This window comes from Mauremys mutica, chromosome 9 (assembly GCF_020497125.1).
Source record: "Mauremys mutica isolate MM-2020 ecotype Southern chromosome 9, ASM2049712v1, whole genome shotgun sequence".
NCBI lineage: Eukaryota > Metazoa > Chordata > Testudines > Geoemydidae > Mauremys > Mauremys mutica.
In genome coordinates this window covers 34,331,192-34,358,385 of record NC_059080.1, presented here as the reverse complement: position 1 = coordinate 34,358,385, position 27,194 = coordinate 34,331,192, and the positions used below count along the sequence as shown (strand labels likewise).

Below are 27,194 nucleotides of genomic sequence, written 5' to 3'. Positions count from 1 at the left end.
TGTCTGGCTGCGCGTAATCAGCGTCCAGGTGATTTGCCTCAGCCTCCCACCCCGCCATAAAGGTCTCCCCCTTACTCTCACAGAGATTGTGGAGCACACAGCAAGCAGCAATAACAATGGGAACATTGGTTTGGCTGAGGTCTGAGCAAGTCAGTAATGTGCGCCAGCGCGCCTTTAAATGGCCAAAGGCACATTCTACCACTATTCTGCACTTGCTCAGCCTGTAGTTGAACAGATCCTGACCACTGTCCAGGCTGCCTGTGTATGGCTTCATGAGCCATGGCATCAAGGGGTAGGCTGGGTCCCCCAGGATAACAACAGGCATTTCAACATCCCCAACTGTTATTTTCTGATCTGGGAAGTAATTCCCTTGCTGCAGCCGTTTAAACAGAGTAGTGTTCCTGAAGACGCAAGCGTCATGAACCCTTCCCGGCCATCTCACGTGGATGTTGGTGAAATGTCCCTTGTGATCCACCAGTGCTTGCAGCACCACTGAAAAGTACCCCATGCGGTTTACGTACTGGGTGGCCTGGTGCTCCGGTGCCAAGATAGGGATATGGGTTCCATCTATCGCCCCACCACAGTTAGGGAATCCCATTGCAGCAAAGCCATCCACTATAACCTGCACATTTCCCAGAGTCACAACCTTTTGTAGCAGCAGCTTAAAGTTCCATGAAAGTGCCCTTACACATGCGAAAGTTTTGCAGCCACTGGGAATCGTCCCAAACCTGCAAAACTATGTGGTCCCACCAGTCTGTGTTTGTTTCCCAGGCCCAAAATCGGCATTCAATGGCTAGAACCTGCCCCATTACCATCAGGATCTCCAAAGTGCAGGGGCCCACGGTTTGAGAGAATTCTGTGTCCATGTCCTCATCACTCTCGTCGCCGTGCTGCCGTAGCCGCCTCCTCCTCACCTGGTTTTGCAGGTCCTGGTTCAGCATAGACTGCACAAGAATGCACGAGGTGTTTATAACGTCCATGATTGCTGTCTTGAGCTGAGCAGGGTCCATGCTTGGTGTGCTATGGCGTTTGCACAGTTCACCCAGGAAAAAAGGCGCGAAACGGTTGTCTGCTGCTTTCACGGAGGAAGGGGTGAGGCTGTACCCAGAACCACCCGCGACAATGTTTTTTGCCCCATTCGGCATTGGGATCTCAACCCAGAATACCAAGGGGTGGGGGAGACTGTGGGAACTATGGGATAGCTATGGGATAGCTACCCACAGTGCAACGCTCTGGAAATCGACACTAGCCTCGGTACATGGACGTACACTGCCGAATTAATGTGGTTAGTGTGGCCGCGTGCACTCGACTTTATACAATCTGTTTTACAAAACTGGTTTATGTAAAATCGGAATAATACCGTAGTGTAGGCATACCCTTAGAAGCATTAGCAATTATCTTTAAGAACTTCTGGAGGACAGGTTAGATCCCAGAGAACACGTTCAGTCTAGAGAAAAGACTAATGAGTGGGGGGAACCTGATAAGTCTTCAAATATATTATGGACAGTTATAAAAGGATTCTGATCAATTGTTCTCCATGTCTGCAGAAAGAAGGACAAGAAGTAATAGGTTTAATCTGCAGCATGGGAGATTTGGGTTAAATATTAGGAAAAACTTTCTAACTATAGCAGTAGTTAAGTTCTGGGATAGGTTTCCAAGGGAGGATGTGGAATCTCGATCACTGAAAGTTTTTAAGAAAAGGTTGGAGAAACACCTGTCAGTGATGGTCTAGGTTTACAGTACTTGGTCCTGCCTCAGTGCATAGGTGTGAACTTGATGGCCTCTTGAGTTACCTTCCAGGCCTCTGTTTCTATGATTCCAGCCCTATCACTTTTAATGGTACCCTCAAGTTGCTTTTCAAAGTGGGGCTCATAGCAATCAGGTGCCCAGGACTAATATACAAGTTGTTTCTTGTTGCTTTCCTTGCTGCAGTTAGCAGAAAGGACAAGAGAGCATTCTTCTCAAGTGCATGAGTCAGTGTTCCAATGATGTATAACTGTACTAATTTGATTTAGAAAAAAAAATTACTGAAAGCTACAGTAGAGAAAGTGAAAAATGGTGTTCAATAGTAAATGCCTTTCATTGGTTCCACATAAAGATACTGCAGTAATATGCCCCAATCTTATAAATGCTTATGAATGTATGCTTATCTTAACACCTGAGTAGCCTCATTGATTTCAACGGGTATGTTCATGTCTATAAAGTTAAGCACGGACATAAGTGCTTTCATATATGCTGTCTCTTGTCTGTAACTTGGTAGTAATGTAACAGCAAAACCTTTCTCTGAACACAGTGTAGTTTAACAATTTTACTTTTGTAAGAGTCTGGTGTCTGCCTATAGAAAATGTTAGATTTAGGAGTCTACTTTTTCTTCTCATCTAAAGGTATCATAAAATCAAGGACACAGGAAATCCTTTGTTGTGTCAAAGAGTGTAGCAGCTTTTGATTAACTGACATCTTTCTTTTTGAAGTTAGATAAGCCAACTAAAAACACAATTTCTTCCTTTCTAATTCCACAAAAATGCTCATTTATGATTAGTGTGTGTCTTCCTTAACTCATTAGCCAAATCTTGTTTCCTGGATGAACAGAAATATATGCCTATATATTCGTTACAGTAACATCATAAATGCCAGTTTTTGCGGTCTTGGTATGCATATTCAAGACTGGGGCTGTGTGTGCTTCTTTCACAGTGTTTATAGTCTAAAGGGTTATATGGGGTGCACATTTCATATTTACATTTTAAAAAAAAAAGAAGTATTAATCCTTCATTCTTGAATTTTACTTGAGGCCTAAAAGGGAGGTATGTTCAGTAGCTGTAGGGATGGTATTTCAGGACATCAGGTGTGTTAGGAAAGGCTGTAGTGTAGAGTGGAAGAGGTGTTGCATTTAGTGATCCCTTTGTGCTCATTGTGCTAAAAAGAGATCTGTTTTATTCTCTGTCTAGTTCCAACTGGCTGTACATAAGAACAAGAGCTTCACAACACACACACCCACACCCTCTGTCTGGGGGCTCAGCCCTTCGAAGCACAGTCTCTAATACCACATCTCCCTTCCCAAACCAAAACTTAATAACAATATCACTTCCATGATTAGAGTTTCACCATGTGTTCTGGGTCATTGGAATAACCCTACTTCTGCATATTAACTTTTGATCTGCCAGCTTTTGTTTGGAGGTGATTTAAACAGCTTCAGGTTGACCAATCCTTCTCTGCAAGTATTTCAAGCTGTGTGTGCCACATTTCCTGTCGTGTAGCAGTTTCATTAGAGTGAGAAAGTTTTTCTGTGATTTCTGGTGGTTACCTGCCATGGTGTAGCCATGTAGTGTTCAGTGATGACTCCATGCTTAGGTGCTTGAAAGAGATTTGCTTCATTCTGTGTCCAGTTCGAACTGGGTGTTCCTAACAAGAGCTTCACAGTGCCCCAGTAGTTTATTCTGAAAGAGACAGTCCCCAGAATCACAATAGGAGAGCCAGTCAGGCAGGTGGGTGGGCAAAGCAAGTGAAGCCAGATAGACTAGTGACTGTGAAGAGAATCTGGCTCACATGGGTTCTGTTTGGCCTTGGGGAAGACTTGTTCCTACATTAGTGTGGTTCTGATACGTTGCTAGTAGCACTCTGTCATGAAAAATAATAATTAGTGAGCATACAGAAAAATAGGCTTAGAACGCCAGGTGCTATGCTCCACTTTTAGGTCCAATGTGTTATGTCCTGTGCTGCATAAAGGTGGACATAAGCACATGCCTATGTGTTAGTGCTTTGCTAAACTGAGGCTTTTGCTGAGAGAGTGCTGCTTCAGACATAGCTGTATCATTGCACCAGCTGTGAACTTGCCCAACAGACACCTTACAACATGCTCCTGCTCATTGGCAGGTGTTGGTTTAAAACAGGTGTCAGAGTCTACCCTCACTTGAAACTGGGCGGTTTCAAAGTGAGGACCCGCATGTCTTCCCCCCACCCCAAAATCCTAGGGTAGGTCTCCCCTTCGGCTGCCACCACCCGGTCAATTCCGTGGGCCGGGACACCCCTGTTTCCCCCCTTGGGAACACAGATCAATTCACAGAGGAGGAACCTCCCCCCTCTTCCCTCTCTCCAGCCTGCTCCGGAGACAGAGATGCCTGGATTCAAACGCCTTGAATCTCTACACACAGGGAAGCAGCCCACTTCCCCCTCCCCTTCCCCTGAATTTCCCCAAGGGAAGGAATTAACCAAGTCCAAAGAAAAGAAAAGAATTTATTAAGAGAACAAAAGAAAATACAGAATCTCTATGAATCCAAGCTGGGCACTCATAGGGTATAACCTTGCTAAGTTCTGGAGAGAATCCTCTCTCTTTCTCAGTACAACCAGTACAAGCAGAATTAAGAATAATCAATAACAAACACACAGAATTGCAAACATAGGATTATTAGATAAGGACACAAAGTATCTTTCTAATACTCACTATCTTGACTAGAAGAAATTAGTTCAGAAAGGTGGAACTTGTAGGGACTTGATTAACTCGTCTGGTCTCTTGAACTCCCAACGGCCAAAGACAAAGACCCCCCCAAACAGAGAGAAAAAGTTCCCTCCTAGGAGTTTCAAAATCTCTTCCCTGATTGGTCCTCCGGTCAGGTGCCCACCAGTACTATGCTTTAACCCTTTACTAACTATTCATGACAACAGGGGTATCACTTTTGTATCCTGGCCATCTTTTTCTCCCTTGCTGAAGGTTAGCTTTGTGTGGAGGTTAGCTTTTATATTGACAAGTTGGCCTATGCAGTCACTAAATCATTCATATGAAGTGTTTTGAGGGGTGAAGTGTGAAAAGTGCTTTTGTTACATGAGAGTACTCTTAAAATAAATTCTGTTTATCTGAGAAGTGCCACTAAAGTTCAAAGGGATCTGGGGTCATCACCTAAACATCTCGCAAATACTTGACAGAAAGCTTATGCCCGTTACACAATGGTAAAGGAATGGTTGCTAAAGACTACATTTGTAATAGATCCATTGCTTCCTTTATTAGATCAAATCATCTTTTTTGCTAATCATAATTCTCATCTTAGCAAACTCATTTACACATTGGAAAGCAACAAAGAGTCCTGTGGCACCTTACAGACTAACAGATGTATTGGAGCATAAGCTTTCGTGGGTGAATACCCACGACAAAGTGGGTATTCACCCACGAAAGCTTATGCTCCAATACATCTGTTAGTCTGTAAGGTGCCACAGGACTCTTTGTTGCTTTTTACAGATCCAGACTAACACGGCTACCCCTCTGATACTTGACATTGGAAAGCTTTATTTTAAAAATAATGCCCTCCTCATTGATGCTAATCTTCCCTTATAACATCAAATTCTTTACTATTTCATGGCAAACGTTAGTTCTAGGTATTTCCCTCTGTCTGATAGATAACTTGCAAATGTACATTTATTTTAGGCACCAGACAGTGCTTTTATGACTGACTCCAGTCCCTGTGTATCGACATCAGGATTGTAAAACAACAGCTTCAGGAAGGCTGCCCATACATAAAATAATCAGTGATGAAGCTGCCATATTCATTAGCTGTTGGACTTCCATTGATTGCTTGGTCAGATCGCCACAGTAGGATTTCAAACTTTATTTTTGTGGTACTATTACCTCATAAAAGGGTATCTTGTTTATCATATATACCATAGGATGATTGTTAGCCAAATATAAATCAGTAATAGAGGCAAAAACATTTTTTATCTTACATTTGCAAGAACTCTCGTACAGACTTTGCCCCTGCTTTAACTAAAACAAAGATATTGTGTAATTTTATCTGTATAAAATTGCTAAACTTCCCTAGATTTTTAAGGAAAGTGGGAACTAGTGATCTGATTCTTTACTTGGATGTATGTAAATAGCTTTCATTGAATAGTATTTCTCATCTGAGGATCTCAAAGCACTTTATCAATGTTGATAACTTACCACTTCACAAGTGAGGGAAATGAAGCACAGGGAGACTGAGTGGCTTGCTAAAGTCATATTGCATGTATATGACAGTCAGGAATAGATCCTCTAAGGGCTTGTCTACACGAACATTTTGTTCACAGCAAGCTGGGTGTGAATCTAGGCCGTGCTAGCCTGCTGCGCTTTAATTGTCCATGTGGAGCCTGCTGATGCACATTAACAGTCATTAATGCACTTTCATCTAGCCCTTTTTGAAACAGGAGTAGATCAAAGCACATTACTTAATTGTTAATGCACATCAGCAGGGTCCACATGGAGTGTTAGAGCACAGCAGCCTTGCATGGTGCAGATTCACACCCCAGATTACCTCAAACTAATGTCATGCAGACAAGCCCTAATAAGTCTCCAGATTCCCAGTCCCTTAAGGGGGATAGAACATGCTGAATTTAATGCTAGCCTGTTACCCGGGGTTCTTTCAACCCAAAGCTCTTGGTAACTTTACTCTGTGCGAGGAGGTGTCAGGAAATAAATCAGGGGAGACACGGCCGTCCGACCGATAGATGGCTGGCACAAACAGGACAACACAAGAGTGCTTTCACTTAAAGCTAAATTTTACTAGTCTCGAGCACTTACACACGCCCACAACAGGTTAGTAAAACACCCCCAACCCTTGATAATTACCAAAGCTGAGTGTGGCTCTCGAGTGACACAGCTGAAGCCCATCTGCTGCTGGGGAAGAGAAGATGCATCAGAGGGAGAGACCAGTCCCGAAACGAGTCCCCTTATTTATACATTAATAATAGAATGACATGTCCCTTAAAGAAACCTTGTTAAGTAAGCAGTTTCAAGCAAGAGGTTCCTTCTGATTATTGATTAACCAGGTGTGAGATTTTCCAGAACTTGCAGCCTTGAGACCTCAATAGACATTCCTGGGGCATATCCTACTCTTTTAAAACGCATGTATCAGCAACTTCAACCCAATTCTTATCAGGAAGGATGCTGGGTCAAGCCGCCCTTTCGGTGGCACCTTAAACCCCTCTCCCCTCCTCTCCTGCCTTGGTCAAGCTGAGACTTGCTTTTAACAGCTTGCTGACTAGGCTGTCTTTAACAATAAGCCATAGTCGTTTCAGGCACTTTACTGGTTTGTCAGAGTCTCCCTGTACAAGCCCTGTCCATGATATTAAATGGGAATGTGGTCCCTAGTCTTGAAGGAAAGATACTAAATGTTTAAAAACTCATGTTAGCTTCTCATATCTGCAATATCCTCTCAAAAGTTTGAAATAAATCTTTCTTACTAGTTTTGGCCTGTAGTCAACAAACATAGATTATTTTTTTGAATTAGTAATGAAACAGAAGGGAGAAAATAAACAGACATTTCAATCAAATATTATGCATGGATCTCCTATTAGATCCTAGAATTTTTCTGCTTCAGGATTTGTGTAGCCTTCTGGCAGCCAATAAAGCACACAAAGTGTTCCTACTTAAAGCTGCTATGGTCACCAAGAGGAGAATTGTTTAAGAACTGGAAGTCAGCAAACAGGATTAATATTGCTGTATGGTATATTCAGTACTCTGCAGTTTGGTAAATTTGGAAAAGAAGCAAATATCCAAAACACTTTACATATAAAAAGTTTCAGGAAATTTGTTGATCCTCTCTCCAACCATTACAAGGTTAATGGTACTGCTTTATAGGCTTCTGCACTGAAAACTGAAGGAAACACTCATAGTTTGGGCTTCAAACATGGAAACAAAGCCAGCAAGTTGTTGGGATGCTGTTTGTATTGTGGTAACACATGAAAGCCCTAATCAGAATAAGAGCCCACTCTGCTATTATGCAATTCTTTTTGGGATAATTGAAGTTTTTCATTGGTACTAAAAGAAAGCTTGTTCAGTCTCTATAGTGAGTATTAAGGTTCCATTTTTGGTTTTATGATCACATAGTAGGTCTTCTGCATTGAATGAACCTTCACCAAGTGTGTATATCGGGGCCAAATGGGAACAGTACCAAATGGGCTAGGGTGGACATTGTGGAGTGATAAGATCCCCTTCATGGTGATGAAACTTTTTGTTGTTAATTTCATTCTCATCCAAATCTTTTTTATTTGGGGTTAGTTCAATATGGTTCCTGCATATATATATATTCCAGGGAAAGCAGAAGGATGATTCATTTGGACTAAAACAAAATCTAATATTAGGTTCACGTCTGATCCTACATGCTAAGTACCGTACATATAAGATACAAACATCCAAAAATATACCTACCTCTGACATTTCTTACCCTTATTGTTGTCTTCTCAGATGTTGAGAAGCCTGACCTACTTTCCTAGGTAAAGTGGCTCCATTTCCAGTATCTTCAGGGATTGAGAGTGACTGCTGCTCCCATATTTTTCAGTTAGTTCAGACTTGGCACATTTCCATGGCCTTGATGCAGTAATTAATATAGCCATGCCCATACTAACTGTACAACATTTCATTTGCATAGTCACTACCATTATAGTAACCTGACACTTATCCTTACAGGATTCCGAAGCAGACTTGCTCAAGATTTTTTTCTTTTTCCTGGGAAAAAATTATTTGTTAACATTTTCTACGTTCTTTTTTATTATTTTATTTAGTTGAAAACCTGATTTTTTGTTTCTTAAGAAAACAAATGTTTTCTGTAAAAATTTTCATTTTTCCAAAATGCCATATTTTGTGTTTAAAAAGAAAAGTTTAGATGAAAATTTCTGACCTGCTCTTCCCAAAATTGAGGGCTTGTCTACACAAACAGTGCATGGCAAGACAGTGTGTAAATCTGCAACACACTAGCTTGCTCAATGCTAAGTGGCTGTGGGGACCCTGCTACTGCTCACTAAAATTTCTGTAGTGTCCTTAGGTTATCACATGCTAAGAGTCCATATTCACAAGCCCCTGAGTCAGTCTTCTTGCTGCAGTATTGCATTGCAAACTCATGTGCAATTTGCTGTGCACGGTCACTCCATAGCTTTTCAGAGTTTTCCTTCCCCTAAAGTATACATTTTCCTGGTTAGTTTCTCCCAGGTGTACTTAATCTGTATTTTCCAAGTTGAAATGTATGTTGATGCTCTCTCAATGTGTTTAATCTCTCAAGAATCTTGTGTTTCATTTCTATACCTTCCCTAGTGTCTGCAACATCTCTCAGTTTAGTATCAGCTGTAAATATTATTAACATTTGGGGGGCAGGGATAGCTCAGTGGGTTGAGCATTACCCTGCAAAGCTCCAGGTTATTAATTCAATCCTTGAGGGAGCCACTTAGGGCTCATAGGCAAAAATCAGTACTTGGTCCTGCTAGTAAAGGCAGGGGGCAGGACTCAATGACCTTTCAGGGTCTCCTCTAGCTCTATGAGATAAGTATATCTCCACATATTATTTATTTAACATGCCCTTTTGTCCTACCATTCACTCATGAATTAAGATATTAAATTAAATCAAACTTAACATAGAACCCAATGACACTTCCCCACTTATAAATGGTTCATCAGCCAGTACTCAGTCCATCTGGGGTTCCTTAGCAACTTTGTTATAGTTTCCTAGCAACTGAGTGAAGGATTATTGGCTTTTTTATCCCTTTTCTCAGTGTAGCAGTGCTGGCATTGGAAAAGGGCAGGTGAGTATATTTTTTCCTTGGTTTGGCATGTTTTCATGCAAATTTGATACTTACAAAACTGTGAAAGAATGAAGTTATAAATTTGCTGGTTTGTGTTTGTGGAGAACAATGATATTCCAATCCTAGAACCATATTTGTTTCATTCACAGCATACACACAGAGAAGTTAGATAAAAGCAATGTAACACTGCTCCGTTTTTTAAAATCCAGAATGCTAACATTAGAACTAAAAGCAGAGAGAAAGCAGGCTTCTCCCTAAGGCAGAAGCACAACTCAATGCAGGCTGGCTCCTTACAAACTTACTATTGAAGGCCCAGCTTGCACACTTCTTTACAGAGCTTCTTAGCCTGCAAGTAGGGCTAGGAAACCTCTGGCACTTAAGGCCATACCTGGTAATTTTAACACATAAATCAGTCCCTGAACACGGAAATCAGTCCCCTTGAGGGTGTCTCACTTTAGCCACCTCAAATCACTAGTCACTTGTGAAAATCTTGACCTATATGATAAAGAAGAAGCACTACTCTGGAAAGTACATGAAAGGAGTAAAATGAAGGGACCAATGAGAGCATGAGGACATTATTTGACCTTTCAGCACAACTGGGGGACTCTTATTCTCTATTGGGTAAAGTACTGGAAGACCAGAAAAGTGTGATTCAAAAAGGGTCCAGGGCAAATTAAGAAGAACACTGTATACAGAGACCAGCCCAGGGGAACTAGAAGTTACTCTGTGACTATTTCTTGCAATCAAGTCTGCTCAGCTTCTCAACAAATCCTTCTGGGTCTGCATATTTTTCTCAATCCTCAATTCCATTCAAAGTCCAACATAAGACTAGGTAAAGTGCATAATTTATTAAATGAACAGTGGTACCTAGTTATCTGGGACCCTACTGCTGTGCTCCCATTTATACTACCTACTGTTTGGTGTCAAGTTTGTGTCCTCCCTTTCTCATTACTGATTTGGTAGAGGGTGAAAAAATTGTGCCTGTACTTTTCTTTTAAAAAAAAAAAATCAGTGAATTTCCAGTGAGGATTCAGTGCTTTCCAGCATGCTCTGCTCTGACAGCTGGCCCTTTAAATCTCCAGTAGTCAACCAGCTGCGGCCATAAGATAGCCCTTTTGAACAACAGCAGACTATTGCTCTAGACTGCAGCTTCTTCTTTTCTAGTACTGAGTAATATAGCTCCATTTATGGGGGAGGTTATTACTCATTTCTTTCTATTTCACTTACTTTTAAGAAGGTGGCATATTCTCACAGGCTGGATGCAGAGTCAAGGAGCATTCAACTGAACATCATGTCATCCTCAATTCTGTTCCAAAGTATCTTCAGGCAATGTGGGGCATTCAGGCATGGTTTTGTAGCTTGATAGTTGGTTTTGATTTGGTTTTGTGTGCAAGACTGTTTTGGTGTCTTGTTTTGTGTGTTCCCATATGGCTGTTCTTGGTTTTACTTCATAACTGTATTTCGGGCATGAAGGAGTTTTGACTTATGGGTATTTTTGCTTTCCTCACTGCAGGGGTTTTCTGCAAAACAGTGGAAATGGTTGAGCTGTTGTTTAGCAAACTTGAATCTGTGATGTTAAGAGTGTTATGGGACAGCTGTCTGAATGCTGTCAGTGCACACCTACTGCTTGTATCGGGTTCAAGCTTGTTGGTTTTTTTTTTATTGCCAAGGTCCCTAGGACCTTGCCAATAACTTTAATGTGTTAAGCTAATTACATTATCCATTACATGAGCTGCTAATTATATTAGCTCAGTGACCATGGTTCTCAGCAATGGGTTTGTTAGTATTTAAGATACTCATTGAGTTTTATTGCCTATATTTTAGGTCCATTCTTTCCTCATTTATCAAAGAATTTTATAGTTAACACTTTTACTAACTAGAGAATTTGCACGTTTACAACTTCCCTCAAAAAGCATTGAGGATATTTCTGCACCTAATGGGGAATAAGTATTCAAGGCACTAAACATATACCTGAGTTAGTTAATGATTATTATTTTAATAATTATATTTGGACCAGTAAAGCTAATGTTGAATGTCAATTTTCATCATAATTTTCTCTGCAAAACTTCAGTACTGTAATTTGTAACTTAGCTATAAAACTTTACTCTGGAATGAAATATTTTTCCCCTGGAACAAAATTATTTCTGTCTGGGAGTAACTTTTTAAATCAAATATAAGTGTGTGGGAGGGTGTGTGTGTATAAACTTGATGACCTTTTACAATTTTATTTCTTAATATGAATTAATTGATTTGGGAGACTGGTAATTTGATTTTTAGTGAATGCTATCAATTTAGTACAAAAGAGCCCAGTTTTATTAAAGCCATTACATTCTGAATCTTCTATACATGCCCAATAACTGTTTTCTGTGAATTATTTACCTTTCAGAGCTAAGTTCTGGAATTACAAGAAACAGTCCCCAAATACACCCCTATTTTGTTATTATATACATACATACCATGGAAGGGGCAGGAGAGAGTGAGAGAGAAGGAATTCACACAGACATGCACTCATTAATATGGGAGAGACTTCTAGTGTTCTAGTAAAAACTGAACTGGATTTGATGGAACTAGAAGCTTTTGAAAGTAATACTCTGTATCCTGGCAATATCTATTGCAGGCTTTTTAATTGCTAGACTCATTAAGTGTGGAGTTGCCCAGTGAAAAACTTAGGGAAAATGCAAGATCCTTTGATTTCAATGGGCTTTGGATCAGACATTAAATAATACATGGGAGCCCTTGCTTCATTCATTTCAAAACTTGTATAGTGTATAAAGCAAAGGCTCTGCAGACTAACAACATGTTGTATTTGAGAGACTGTGTGTGTAATTGCATATTTATGGGGGGAGCAATTTAAGTTAGGAAATGAAATCATTGATATTGTACGCACAACCTTGAGTGCTTAACCATGCAGCATAGTGTATGGAATTATATGCATAGATATGTTAGAGTACTGCAGTGTGTTTATTATAACCCTCTCCATCTAGATGTAGAGAGGTCTTAAACATGCTACAGTATTCTTAAAACACTGCACTCTGTTTCATAATGCTATCTATTAAAAATTAATGTTAGTATTTCAGAAAGTGTAGATGTTTAAAGAGGATACTAGCTTTCTTTCATTTTAATAATGAGAATTGTATATTATAGGACTATTTCAGGAAGTAAGAAAGCACTTTGCAAAGGAAGAGGAACGCATGTGGTTTAAAATATTAAAGCATTACACTGACAGCTCTGTTTTTATTTAAATTTTTATTGAATTTTTCCTTTGAAGTAACAACAAGAGACATACATTGTTGGCAGATAAACGATGCTGTACTGAATGAGTGGCTACTTAACCCTAGAACTGTCAGACCCCATCATTTTTAATGTCAAGGAGCTGGCAAGCTGCATGCAATTTATTCCTTTCTTCAAATTAAAGTGGGCAAATTTCTGTCCCTTCATAGTTTCCTATACCACAGCTGCACAAGATACCCTAGAATAGCTCAGGAGGGAGTGCAAAGTTTGGCTATAGACTTGCTAACAACATAAAGCCAAATTATGCTACAAGATATTTTGAGAACTCAAGCCTGAAAGCACTAATGTTATTCCTTTGCCGTGAGATTTAGGCCATTCTAATAACTGAAGTAGAAGTGTGAGTGTCATGTTTTATAGGAATGTGCAAATCTCTCAGGGTTACAGTGTCTAATTCTGCAGAGGCAGGTTAGACATTCTTTTCTGCAACATTGCTTATTCTTCTTCCCCAGCTGATGTTCTCCTTTGTTGTCATCAATTTGAGGACATTTGAATGTTTTCAATTAGAAATGAGTGTGTTGGCTTTGTCATGCTACCCCAAAAGACTTGCATTTAGCGGCTGCCTCCTTACAGATAGGAAAGATAATTTGCAATACTGGTAATTCACAGCCAACATTTTAAGTAAACTGTTTGGCACCTGTATGAAAATTCCCAGTCATTTGGAAAAATTCCCCGAGAAAAGGCTGGGATGGAAAGATATCTGAGGGCGACTGTATTACAGACACAGAACTGTCAACACTCTCCTCATAGCTGCACTTTTTCCCACCTACTCATGTAGCGTAAATCAATGCAATGCTAATGCTGCACTTGGTTGTAGTGTGGGGAGGTTTCCAGATTTGCACCTAATGTTCATGTAGTAATTACAAAACTAGTGCATGGGCTTTTAGCTAGGAAACTTCAACTCCCCTTATTATCACACAGTGCCCCAGTTTAATACACTGAAAAATGTACCCTTCATATTTGATTTAAGTATGTGATTATGAGCTGGTTTCAGCCACACAAGTTTTCTGTGTGCCTTTACTTTTCTCTAGCATTTGCTTTTCTTTTTCATTTCCAACTATATCTCTTGGCCATGACTCCTCGCGTATACCTTCTTCACCATAGCAACCTCAACCAGGGAAAAATTCTCTTTGCTCTTTGCATTCATTGACATTAAAAAGTAATCTATTCATGTATGTACCTTTGATACCATGGGAAAAAACACAAGAATTATTGCAGAAAAAGAGTTTTTTTTATAGTGAGAGGCTCTATGTTTTGAATAGTAAAAACAGAAATATAATCTTTCTGTTTAAATTGTATATTTATCAGTCTTTTCAGTTGTCTCTCTAATCTGCTCAACTCCATCAATAAAATCTTTGTTGGGGAGGGTAAATATTGTTGTCTACATAAAGGATGGATAGAACATTCAGCCTTTAAGCATTTCTCAAACTCTAAGCAAAACCAAACTGAACCGTGGAAAATGTTTGTATAGCCTTCATCTTGAAATATTCCTCAATTTTGTCGTCTTCTGTACTTCCTCACTCTGACCAGATCTGGAGGCGGAAGCGAAGAAGTACCACACAAAAAGCTATTCTTTCCCAGCGTTGTCAGAAGCAGGTAGGACTGAAAATTTCATAAGTCCGTTCTCACAAGATTTAATACAATTTGTTCCCATTTATCCCCCAGGAAACAGAAAGGCCTGGGGTGGATTTGAGGAGAGCGGGTTTTTGTTGTCGAGACAGCATGTTTACCTGAAACGAACCCAGATGATGTTCACTATCCCATTGTTGATCCTATTATCTCTTATGTGTGGAAAAAAACTCACTAGTTCAGCTTCAGTTTCTTTCAACGGCATTCAGCTGGCTATGAGTGTCAGGGTTTTGGTTTGGTTTGGGTTTTTTTTAGTTTTTGGCAAACCCACCCACACAGAATATGCAGGGACATTCTGCCCCTAGCTCTGAACATGCTCCTGAACATCAGTGAGGGAGTCCCATAAAACTGAGTCAACCTGCAAGTGACATGGGCCCTTCACTCAAATGACCCAGTCTCTGCATTTCTTCTCAGGCTCCCTGTTACACAACAGTGTGACTCTATGCTGACCATTATGGACCATTCATGACTCTCATATTGCTGTGCTTCTCTGTATGGGTCAACCTTGTAAACTCTAAACAACAGCTATGGTTTCTGTAAGCTCATTTGCAGTTATTGACATGGTTCAAGGAACTTACAAGCTCTGTTTGCAAGGCTTGTGGAGTAGTGTGTGTGTGTGTGTGTGTGTGTGTGTGTGTGTGTGTGTGAGAGAGAGAGAGAGAGAGAGAGTGTAGAAGAACTGTAAAACATGGCTGTGGGAGGAGAGTGGAAGAGGTTCTTACCTAGAACTCCTGCTCAACAGGATTTTGCCCATAGTAAGGATGTGATTATAGGAGACCTGAAAATAGTATACATTAAATAAGTCATGGCAGAATCAAGTTTTAGGGGAAAAAAATTCTCAGTAAGATAGACTATTATAACTCACCTGAAGTTTCATTGCAAGTAGCTAGTATTATCAATCTGCGTACACATATAAAGGACGGGGACAACATTGTGTAGTATTGGAAATACAGAATGACCCCTGGCCCACCCCAGCAGTAGACTGTGTTTCAGTGTTTATGGATAAAGCAATCTCTCTGCATGTGAGGCAGTCTGCAGCACATTCTGGGATATAAATTGTTGTAAATATTGTTAATTGTATTAATATTTTCTACCCCTCTCATTGCCTCTTTTAATATTAGTACTATATCTGGACTAATCATATCTCTATAAATTATGCTAGAATAAAGCATGCTGAATTTAAAAACTGTGATGTTTTAGCCCACATTTTCAGCCCCGTCTACTATACAAAAATTTGCCAGTAAATTCCCACTATATAAGAATCAGGGTTAGGACCCTTGGGAGCTGCATTGCAGATAAGTCTCCTGCTGCCAGGGCCATTTCTTTACCATTGTTTCTATTTGACTTGCTTTTCCACAGTGTAACTAAAAGAGTAAAAATGGTTCTGGCCATGGGAACATGATTTACACTGCATCTTCCACCAGTTTCTCTGAAGAGGTGGAAAATTTGTGCCAAACTTCCACAAATTAGACACAGCCAGAGTTACTTTGTGAACATAATTTCTATGGTGAACAGTTTATTCCAAGCAGTTTCATAAATACCAGAAAGAGCGGCATAAGCAGATCTTTTGTGATAGTTGTGTGTGTCTGAACAGCAGCAAAGGTGTAAACAGGTGCTAAAGAGCAATTATTAGCATATGTATACCAGCTAATGAGGTGTTAAACAATATCTCACGCAGAGGTGTCAAAACCCTGACCAAAGAAAATGTTCTAAGCAGATGAAGCTGCACAGATGAAATCAAACAAAACGATACTACAAATGACTTCAGGTACAAATGGCCTGATCAAAACTAGGAAGAAGTCTTTTGAGACAGGTTTGTGTTTATATAAAGATTACCCATGTACACAGGCAGAATATAGTGTTTTGATTCTGAAGTTCTTTTAGGAGAAGGTCATTTATAGTCATGACGTTTTTCATGACTTTAAGATATCATGCTAAGTAGGGTATAATAGGTGTTGTTCACAACCCAGTGGCATATTTTTGCAATGTATATTTGATTTGTATCTTTTCCATTCGTTTGCAACTCATTTACACTATTTCTGTTGTTTGTTTAAAGATAGCAATGGGCTGGAGTTGACTGCAGATTTTAGTGATCCTAGTTATCCATTGCCATTTTCCCTCTGCTTGTGCTGTACAGTTCTCGTTCTCCTGCTGCTTTTATTATGCTTAGGTTATCAGAGTTCTATTAATTATTGTGATTTTTCTCTCTCACTGCTTCCACCATTTATTCTTTATGTTCTCTTAGTTACTTTACTTAACTGGTAATTTCACCCCTCCAGAACATTTCTCCTTTGATTTTTTTTTATTCCCTATTTCCTGCCCCCAAATATGGCTGTTGACATATTCCTTTTCTACTGCCAATGTATCTTTTTTCATCTCATTCTCCAGTCTATTGTCTTGACTGTAATTCTGGGATTCAATGTGGAACACCAGAACTTGTTACTGCAGCAGTAACCACTGATGCTATAACATCTGCAGATCCTCTCTATGTCTATGCTAACTCCTAGAGAAAGAAGTCTGGTGATAATAAATATGAGATGATGTCAGAATATATCTCTTCCATTTGCCGTATCTCTTTCTTAGAGCTGTCATTTCCGGTATATCTAGCGTATTTTAGTAAGAATAGTAACTCCTCACTTAAAGTATTCCTGGTTAATGTTGTTTCGTTGCTGATCAATTACAGAACATGCTCATTTAAAGTTGCACAATGCCCCCTTATAACATTGTTTGGCAGCCACCTCTTTGTCCACTGGTTGCAGGAAGAGTAGCCCATTGCAGCTAGCTGGTGGGGCTTGGAACCAGGGTGGACCGGCAGCCCCCATCAGCTCCCCGTTCCCCTAAGTTCCCTGTGTGGCAGCCGCCCAACAGACTATCAATTGCCGGCAGTTCATCTGTCCTTCACCCCACTGCCATGTGCTGCTCCTGCCCTCTGCCTTGGAGCTGCTCCCGGGAGCCTCCTGCTTGCTGTGAAGGGGGGGATGGAGGAGGACTAATGTCAGGGTGTCCCCCTCTCTCCTGCTCCTGCACCCCACTTACCCCTTTTCCATACAGCAGGGTGGGGACATGACAGGGCTCAGGAGGGAGGGAGCTTGCTGGCCACTGCTGCTGTCTCAACTTCCTGATCTACTTAAAAAGGCAATGTACTTAGAGTGGTGTCAAGGTACTTAAAGGGGCAATGCACATCTCTCTCTCTCACACAGGGTGTGTCTCTCTGTCTCTGTTTGCCACGCTGTCTCCCCTCCTTCCATTTGTGCTGCCCTGTAGAGTGTGAGGCTACATTAACAACAATATTTTAACCTTTGAGGGCTCAGCCAAATTCTAGTTCATCATTTAGCAGTAAGGCATTCCCTGGGAAATATCCCACCCTCTGACTTCACCATCTCAACCAAGCTTCACAATCATTGCTGTGTACCGTGTTAAATTGTTTGTTTAAAACTTGTACTGTATGTGTATATATAGTTTTTTTGTCTGGTGAAAAACATTTCCCTGGAACCTAACTCCCCCCCCTTTACATTAATTCTTATGGGAAAATTGGATTTGCTTAACATCGTTTTGCTTAAAGTCACATTTTTCAGGAACATAACTACAACATTAAGTGAGGAGTTACTGTAATTTACCCAATGAAAACTGCTGTTAATACATTTATAACTAATCTGATCCTGTGAGAGTTCTGGATGAATGGACTCCGATTATAAATTTCAGTGAGCTCTGCATAGGTACAAGGGTCCATGTCCTTTGAAGGATTGGGGCCTAAATTTCTAAGAAAATCCCCCTCAGCTTTTGGAGTATGTCAAAACAACTAAGAGTTGCATTTTGGAGCTTCCCTCCTTTTTGTGCCCTCCCTCTATCACCATTGTCTCAGCTCGTGCTTATTCATCTTATTTGAAACAATTCAAAGGGTTATTTGTGTCTCAATAATCTCTAGAATGACAGTATCAAGTTTAACCCTCTCTAACCTCACTTGTTCTATAGCAGAACTTTCAGACTAAATTGAGATAGTGATAATAATCAGAATGGTTTCTTGCATCTTGGCAGATTCATTGACACTTTGACCTCCCATGATGAATTTCTTGTTACCTTGGTTGCATCTGCAAATTTGGCCTGCTGTCCAAAGAATTAGAAATAGTGACAGCACACTGATTCACCCAGTTCTCTACCCCTCAGCTGTCATTGCAAACTTGTGTTACTCATGATATTTTGGGGCTTTGACCATCCTAGCTGTAGGGGCCTGGTTCTATGAGGTGCTGAGTACTTTCATTGATTTTTCCAATATCTGGTGTCAAATGACTAAACAATGGAACTTTCACTACTTTTCCTGCAAAGGATTTCCAGGGAAATCGGCTCCAGTTCAGGAAAACATTTAAGGACATGCTTAATTTAAACCATGTGCATAATCACTTTGCCATATGGGAAAGTATTTAAGCATATGCGTAAATCTAATTGAAGCCAAAGGGCCTGTATTAGATGCTGCAAGTTAAGCACTTGTTTCCCAGCTCTCACCAGTCACTCTTACAAATCATTGCCATGGAGCTTACCCTGTACTTTAATAAAAAAAAAATCAGTTGAAATTCTGAATTTTAATTAGTTTTACTTTGAGTTTCTGGGTTCAAAATTTACCTCAAATCTTGAGAGTATGGAGTCAGCTGTGAATACATAATCCGAACAGAAAGAAAATAGTTGCATACTCCTGAACTGAAATTGTTATATTTTGCGGGACAGAACTGTAGTTCTTAATGAAAGGAAAAAGGTCTTTGTAAATCTATTTAAGGCTGAGCCAAGAAAATTGCTGTTGATCAGAATAGTGATTTTGAAATATTAACGTTATCATAGAATAACAGAAATATAGGACTTGATGGAACCTCAAGAAGACCACTGTAGTCCTCTGTGCTGAGGCAGGACCAAGTTTACTTACACCATCCCTGACTGGTGTTTGTCTACCCTTTTTTTTTAAAAACCTCCAAGGATGGGAATGTCCACAACCTCCCTTGAAAGCCAGTTCCAGGGCTGCCCAGGGGAGAGGGGGGGGGGCGGGAAGTGGGGCAATTTGCCCCAGGCCCCGCAGGGGCCCCCATGAGAATATAGTATTCTATAGTATTGCAACTTTTTTTAATGGAAAGGGCCCTCAAAATTGCTTTGCCCCAGGCCCCCTGAATCCTCTGGGCAGCCCTGGCCAGTTCTAGTGCTTGACTATATTTATAGTTAGAAAGTTTTTCCTGATATCTAATCTAAATCTCCCTTGCTGCAGATTAAACCCATTACTTCTAGTCCTACCTTCAGTGGACATTGGAGAACAATTGATCATCATCCGCTTTATGACAGCGCTTATCATATTTGAAGACTGTTGTCGAGTCCCTCTCAGTATTTTCTCTAGACTAAACATGACAGTTCTTTTAACCTTTCTTCATAGGTCAATTTTCTAACCTTTTTCGTTTTTGTTTCTCTCCTCTGTACTCTCTCCAATTTGTCCACATCTTTTTTGAAGTGTGCCACCCAGAACTGGCCACAGTACTTCAGCTGAGGCCTGACTACCTCCAGACAATTCCTGTGTCTTACATGTGAGACTCCTGTTAATACACATTAGCCTTTTCTTGCAACTGCATTGCTTTGTTGACTCATATTCAATTTGTGGTCCATTATAATCTTCGGATCCTTTTCAGCAGTACTACCGCCTAGCCAATTATATCCCATTTTGTAATTGGGTGTTTGATTTTTCTTTCCTAAGTGTAATACTTTGCTCTTGTCTTCATTTAATTTCACCTTGTTCATTTCAGACCAGTTCTCCAATTTGTCAAGGTAATTTTGAATTCTAATCCTGTTCTCCAAAGTGCTTGGAACCCCTCCCACCTTGGTATCATCTGTAAATTTTTATAAACATACTCTCCATTCCATTAACGAAGTCATGAAGGAAAATATTGAAGCCAAGACAGACCTCTGTGGGACCCCTAGTTTGAAAATAAACCACTGATAACTATTCTTGGTGTATGGTCTTGCAACAATTTTTGCACCCACTATATGGTAATTTAATCTAGACTACAGTGTGTCTAAAAAGTGTGGTGGCAGTTTAAAAGACAATTATTCAAAGATTAGGTGAATTGGCAAGACAGGAGGCCTTGATTATCAGCTAATATGGTGCTAGGCTTTATTTTCACCTCTGCCACATATCTGCTGTTTAAAGATTGTGCAAGTCACGTATGCCAGTATTTTCAGATGCAGCCACTGGTTTTTTTTGGTACAGAGTTTGAAACATCTTGGGCATGATTTTTCAGAAGTGCCAATCATGCAAAAATCGGAGTGAAAAAAATGTCTACTGTCCCTAAAAAAAATCAGCTCCCTGATGTCTCAGGTGGTATGAACAAAAATTGGGGCATCCCCAAAATATATTCTTTTGGAAATTTGTCTGTTGACATATGGTGCCTCTGTAAAATGAGAAGCATTGTCTACTTCTGTGAAACAAGTGCTCTGAGACTTGAAGGATGAAAAATGTTAAGCAGAAAATGTGTTGCTTGTCACTGTTACTTTTAAATAGAAATTGTGAGTCCACATCAATTCTTGAAATTAGATTAATTTGTTGGGCATATATTGTAACCTACAGGTTTTATTTAAGGAGATGAGATGACAATGAATAATATTGTAAGCAGGGTTGGTCCAATCCTCCGCCGGCGTACTTTGTAGTAGTTTCATTAACTTCAGTGGAGCTATGCCAGTTTATACCAGCTGAGCTTCTAGACCATTATAGATAATTTTTCTTACCTCTGGGACTGATGCATGCAGTATTAGTTCTTATAGGAAATGGATTCTCATGTGTTGCAGAACCTCAATTTCCTATACAAGAAGTTTTCATTAATTTTGCATTATAAAGCAATTGTTTCCTTTTGGATCTCAAAGCTCTTCACAGGCACCCATTAATTAGATTTCACAAAATGCTTGTGAGGTGGGTAAATACTGCTGTATTACAGAGGAGGGTTGTGTGGTTTGGCTGAATTTGTTAATTTACACTAATAGTAGCATGTAGAGTACACATAGTGCATGCCCAGCTATCACGGGTATAAATAGCAATGTAGACGGTGAAGCACAGGTTAGGAAACTAGAGCACTCCACATGCTTGAACCCAGGTGTATATTCTACAAAGGCTTTCTATGTGCCCAAGCAGTTCCTCCCCGCCACTGCTATTTTGAGCAATAGGGTGTCTTGCTGCCTTCCCACTGCAAGGGACAGCTGCAGCAGCAAGGAGGCAGAAGGGATAGGCTACAGCAGCTCCCCTCTGCTGGAGCCTTTCATTGCATTGTGTAGGTGTACACACTTTGCTCTATACAGTTCTATTAAGTGCACACATAGCTGATAAACATAAGTGTAGTTTGACTTCTATATTTGCAGGGAGCAGCTCCTGTCAGGCCAATGGAGCTGAGTCTGGGGGAGGAGGCAAATTATATGCATGCCTGAGGCTTGCAATTTTTTGGAGGGTAGGGAGGCATTGCCCTCCCCCCAACTACACCCAGGCTGACAAGTCACGTGGATGATAGCCAGAAAAGGAACACAGAAGTTCTACTGTAGACCTGTTCTATCTGCACAATACTTTTTTTTTCTGGGATTAGATTTTACTCTGAAACTTTGCATTTTGGTTGGTTCTAAGAGCAGCTGCAAAGCTATAAAGTCTGGGATCCTTAAAAAGTAACACACTGTAGTCATTTTGTCTAGACTATTAATAAAGGGCATGGATACAGATCAGGGTCAACATAATTTCAACACATTTTTTCAAAAATGTTGCTGGAGAAACCAGTTACAGGGATTATGTGTAAGTAGTGGCTTCAAAGGACACGATGGAGGTGGCTTTTTGAAAAGGAGTGAGAATGTACACAGATGGCTTCCATTAATGTCCACTCAGCTGAAGCATTATCATTGCTCCATTAGGTAGTGAAACATGAGGAAAGTACAAAGCTTCCTTGTTCCAACTTGTTTTAACTGTTAGTACAATAAGTGGTGCTTTATTCTGGATCTCAGCTAAAGACTCAAAGGTTGATAAAATGGCTGAAATTGGTCACTTTCCTACTGGCAGTGCACATTGCAAATTCAAGCAAGTTGATACTTGAACCAGAGGTTCATTACTAGACAGCTGCAGAAGCAGCAGTTAAGGAAAATGCTTTTTGCACAGAATGTTCTGACATGGTATGGAAAGTTTTTAGCCCCCAAATTACAAGAGAAAGTTTGCATGTTCCCCTCCCACGTACTCATAAAGAAAGGGAGGGTGGTCATAACCCTCTGAAACTGGTTTGACACTCCGCTTCTCTAGAGGAGAAACAGGGTAGCAGAAATTCTTGTCGCTGTACTCAGAACTTTTCTTATCATTATATCCTACCAATGGCAGGTCTTTTTATTTCTGCACATATAAACATAAAGAAATTTCATCTTCACAATAAAGTTCATTTTCACTAGTTTGCCAGTTGTCTTTAAGGTGTAAGGCAAACTTCCCAGCACAGGTAATTGACTAATTTTTAAAATCTGGTATGAGGCAGTTGCGTTTTCATAGCTTAATTACAGTGTCAGCAGGTTGCCAGTTAATTAAATGAATTTCTTTTGTGCCGTCTCCAGCTGTATTTAATTAGACTCTGTGTTTCTGGTTGAGGAGAGATGAGCATTGTCTTCTGAGTGTCTAGATGAAGCTGCTTCTTCATCATCATCTTCTTCTTTTACTCTTCTCTGTACTTTGCTTCCTGTTGAGAAGTTTGCTCTTTTTAGAAACTCTCAAGTCTCTACATCAGTACTAATAATATACAATATGTGTGTGTGTGTGTGTATATATGAGAAGGTCTGTAAGCACTGAGGTTAGTAGCTTTCTTTCTAATATAACAGATAAACTGGAAACTTCAGTGGATTATTGTCATTTTGGTTGGTAATTCAGTTGCTATGAAAGTTGATCAGGCAATGAAAAATAATTCTATCAATTGTAAGACATTCTGTATAGGACCATATATAGGACCATATTTAAATTACAGAAGAAAGAGTCAAATCTTAGTCTCATTAGACCAATAAAAAGACTTTAGTTAACTGAATGCATCCAGGATTTGGCCCTAAAAGTAGTCTTTGGAGCATGAACTAGCCTGCTGTAAAGGATATTATAAAATTTGCCTGAAAGGATAAAACAGGTTGTTATATCTGAACTGGTGAAACTTTTAGTAATTCTGCATAGATCATACTTGGTTTTTCAATTACTTAGAGTGTATCTACTTTTTTATTAAATACATTGTGGTAGAAAACAAGCAAAGCTCATGATCCCTTTGGAAGAGATAACAATTACTCTCAACCAAGATTAGGGCAGTTTCCTTTTCCTTTCCCTTGAGTTTCCTCTTTACCTTGCTATCTAATCTAAATGAAAATGCAGGAGCAATTTATCTGTTTAACTTTTCTTCCTACACCTGATGCAGAAGAATCCCTTAAGCAAATTCTGAACCACCATAGATGGAGGTATTGCCCCAGGCATTGATAATTATGATAGAAGGTTTCAAGATGGCAATTGGGCACAGGTTTCAATATATTAAGCAGATGGGCACAGAATTCATACATACAGATAGATAAGTGGATTACACAGTGCAAGTTTGAATACTTTATCCCTTTCCAGTAAGTAGCATGGCCAAACACTATTCCTTTGTGCTTTAGCATACGATACACTCAAAACTAATTTTTGGACTAGAAATAGGAAAACATTACTGAAGCAGTGTCAAAGTGAGAACCTGAGGCTAAAAATGTGGTAACAATATACATATGAGAAGGTAATTTTAGGAACCTCAAATTTTACTTAGGGTAAGTGAATGTCTCATCTGTAACTTGGAGAGGGTGTTGATGAGCAGCTAGTCTGCAAATAGTTAAATATATTGCATGATGCCTTGGTGTGTGAGAGTAGGTAATCAGATTTATGTATGTTAATGTCCTATTTAAACGGCATAGAAATAGTTGTAAATATACAGTCTGCAATAGGTCTGGCTGCCAATTTGTAATATTTTGTATTTAAACTACTACCATTTAACTGTAATACTTGCCTTTACATTTATTTTGCATTAGCTTCAGGCTAAGCCAACGAATGATCCTACAAAAGGTCTCTGGCATCTTATCTAGCCATTAAAGGCAGGAACAGTTATAAGCTGCAGTATATTAATGTTGCACATTGTAATGAGCTCTATCAGCTCATCTTAGGGTTACTTGAGTGTCTCTAGACAGGTGTGCTAATCAAATTGCAGTTATCACAGATATTAAATTAATACTTGTATTGTCAAATGTAAATTGCCATTCCCTGCTACTTTCTGTACTAGGCTATATTGCAATTGGACCAGTTAACTAGAAAATTCACTGAAAAAAAGGTTTGTTAAAAACTTCAAACAATGATGGTAAAACATTATTTTTAATGGCTATTTTAATAACAGCACGTGCATTGATACTCATCCACAGCTCTGCCATATTATTTGTTAACTTCTTTGTTCAAAAAGAGGACTAAATAGTGACTTAAAGGGAAGAGTGTATGTTAAAACCACTTGGCAACAATGAAATAATAATTTGGCTGGAATGTTATCCTTAATCTTGAAACTTTTCCCTTGTTAACCTTGAACTTGAGGGCAATGCTCAAAATGTTTATATTATTCGTAAGAAATTTAGTTAAATATTTTTAGTCCCAAGATGGAGACTAATATAAAAAAAACCACTTATAAAAATTATAAACATCTAAACTGGTGTTTGTTCCTTTTCCCTACACTGTTTTTAATAGTTCAGTACTGCACTCTCTTTGCTGGGTCTATAGCAGAAATGCACTGAATACCATTGGCTGGCTGGCTGGCTGGCTGCTGTTTCATTCTGGTGCAGCAACCAAAGTTCTATGAAGACTACATGTATTTTGCCTGCATAAACGCTGTGGTATTTGGGTTTCTAGTAGTTTGTCATAAGATGATTAGGGCCCTAAGCCCACAATCATCTTTGCGAGCTGTCATAGGTCTCACCCCCACTTGGAGCTGTTGGGTTCCAATGTGGGGACCTGCACTGGTTTCCCTCTAAACTAAAATCCTAGTTTAGATCTGGTAAAACTGCCACCACTCAATCAGATATGTGGATTGAGACACAGTCCTTCCCCAAAATACTAGGGGATTGCAAGAGCCCCAAATCCATGGAGTTCTTATACCCAGGAGAAATAAACCATTCCCCCCTGCTTCCTCCCCCCTCCCTTTTCCTAGGAGAGACACCGGGATCTAACTACAGAGGGATACCTCCCCCTCCTCTTTCCCTGAGAATCCACCCAAGGAAAGACCAACCAAGTCCTTAATAGAAAAGAATTTATTAAAGAATAAAAAAGAAAAGTCACTGTCTCTGTAACCAAGATGGAACAATACAGGGTCTAAACTTATCAATCTCTGTAGAGAATTCCCCCTCCCCCTTCCTCAGTAAAAGCAATATCAGCAAACAGGAATAAAGAATTTCCTTTAGCAAACACACAATTGCAAATATAGAAAGCAACTCAAAAGACTAATCCGCCTTTCTAATTAATACTCACTATTAAATAGTAGAAACTACTCCAGGAGAACTTGGAGACATGACTGACCTTTCTTAGATCCAAAGAGAGCTCTCTAACAAAAAACACAGACAAAGGCTTCCCTCCACAGAGATTTGAAATTATATTGTCTTTGATTGGTCCTCTGGTCAGGTGTTTCTCAGGTTACTGAGCTTGTTAACCCTTTCCAGGGAAAAGAGACCTTAACCCTGATCTGTTTATGACACAAGCCAACACCTAAGCCTATACAGAATCTCAGCAGGGCTAATGTTTGAGGTTGCAAAATAAAATTCACCTTTGTAAAATGGAGAAAAAGAGAAAAATCAGTGAAAATAAATAAATATTGTCCGGCTTCTATTGCCAAGTGCAGAATAAAAATGTGAGTCCCTTGAAATTCTTTCCAGATGGTCACAGTTTTCCCCTGCTCATTTGAATGTTGTACTTTGATTGTCCTACATGCAGTAGTAAAATATAAATATGTAGGGGTCCAGGAGTGCATCATTTGTCTGTTGTAAAGAAACCAGCTGGAACAAAGTGGGCCACTGAGCCCATTGAACCTAGGGACATGTTAAGAATGCACTTACAGGGATTATTTATCAAGAAGACACTAGGTGTTTGCTCTAAACAGTGAGCTATTTCACCAGATAGACCTATAGATACAGCAGCTAATATTCTTCCTATGAAATACTGTTCACCAGCTGGGTCATATAGCAATTTATACAGAAACTGTGTAGAGCTCAGCTACTTTCTGGTAATAGCACTTTTGCAACAAAGTGAACCATCGGGTATAATAGGGTCACTTAGTCAACACCAATGATTGAGAAGGGAGCATAATTGGGCAATTTGTTTTCTTAATTTAATATTATCTACATTTCTTTTTAGAATATTTGTGGATCATATGTGATACAACAGTCCAGAACCATGTCAATTCTATTATTTCTTCCCAATGTGTACTGTCATAATTGATGTATGAGATTAGATTTCTTTATTCTTTCCCATAGTTCCTACATCTGTTGTACGTGATTATCTTCCCTTTTTATTTTCATCATTCGAGTTCGAGTCAAATATATTCCGAACATAACTTTGAACTAGTTTTTGCCTTTGGTATTGTGCAGACTATGCAATTTTGTCAGACAAACTAAAAATAAACAAAAAATGAAAACTGACAATAAGATTGAAGCAACAAAGAGTCCTGTGGCACCTTATAGACTAACAGATG

General features: G+C 39.6%; 1 long non-coding RNA gene across 1 annotated transcript in view; it reads left to right on the top strand.

Moving 5' to 3' along the window:
* The first annotated feature begins 9,408 nt into the window (after positions 1 to 9,408).
* LOC123376924 overlaps positions 9,409 to 27,194 on the top strand; it is a 29,650-nt gene continuing 11,864 nt past the window's right edge. Inside the window, exon 1 of the long non-coding RNA XR_006581992.1 lies at positions 9,409 to 9,534. This is a non-coding gene — a long non-coding RNA (uncharacterized LOC123376924). The remainder of the gene's footprint in view (positions 9,535 to 27,194) is intronic.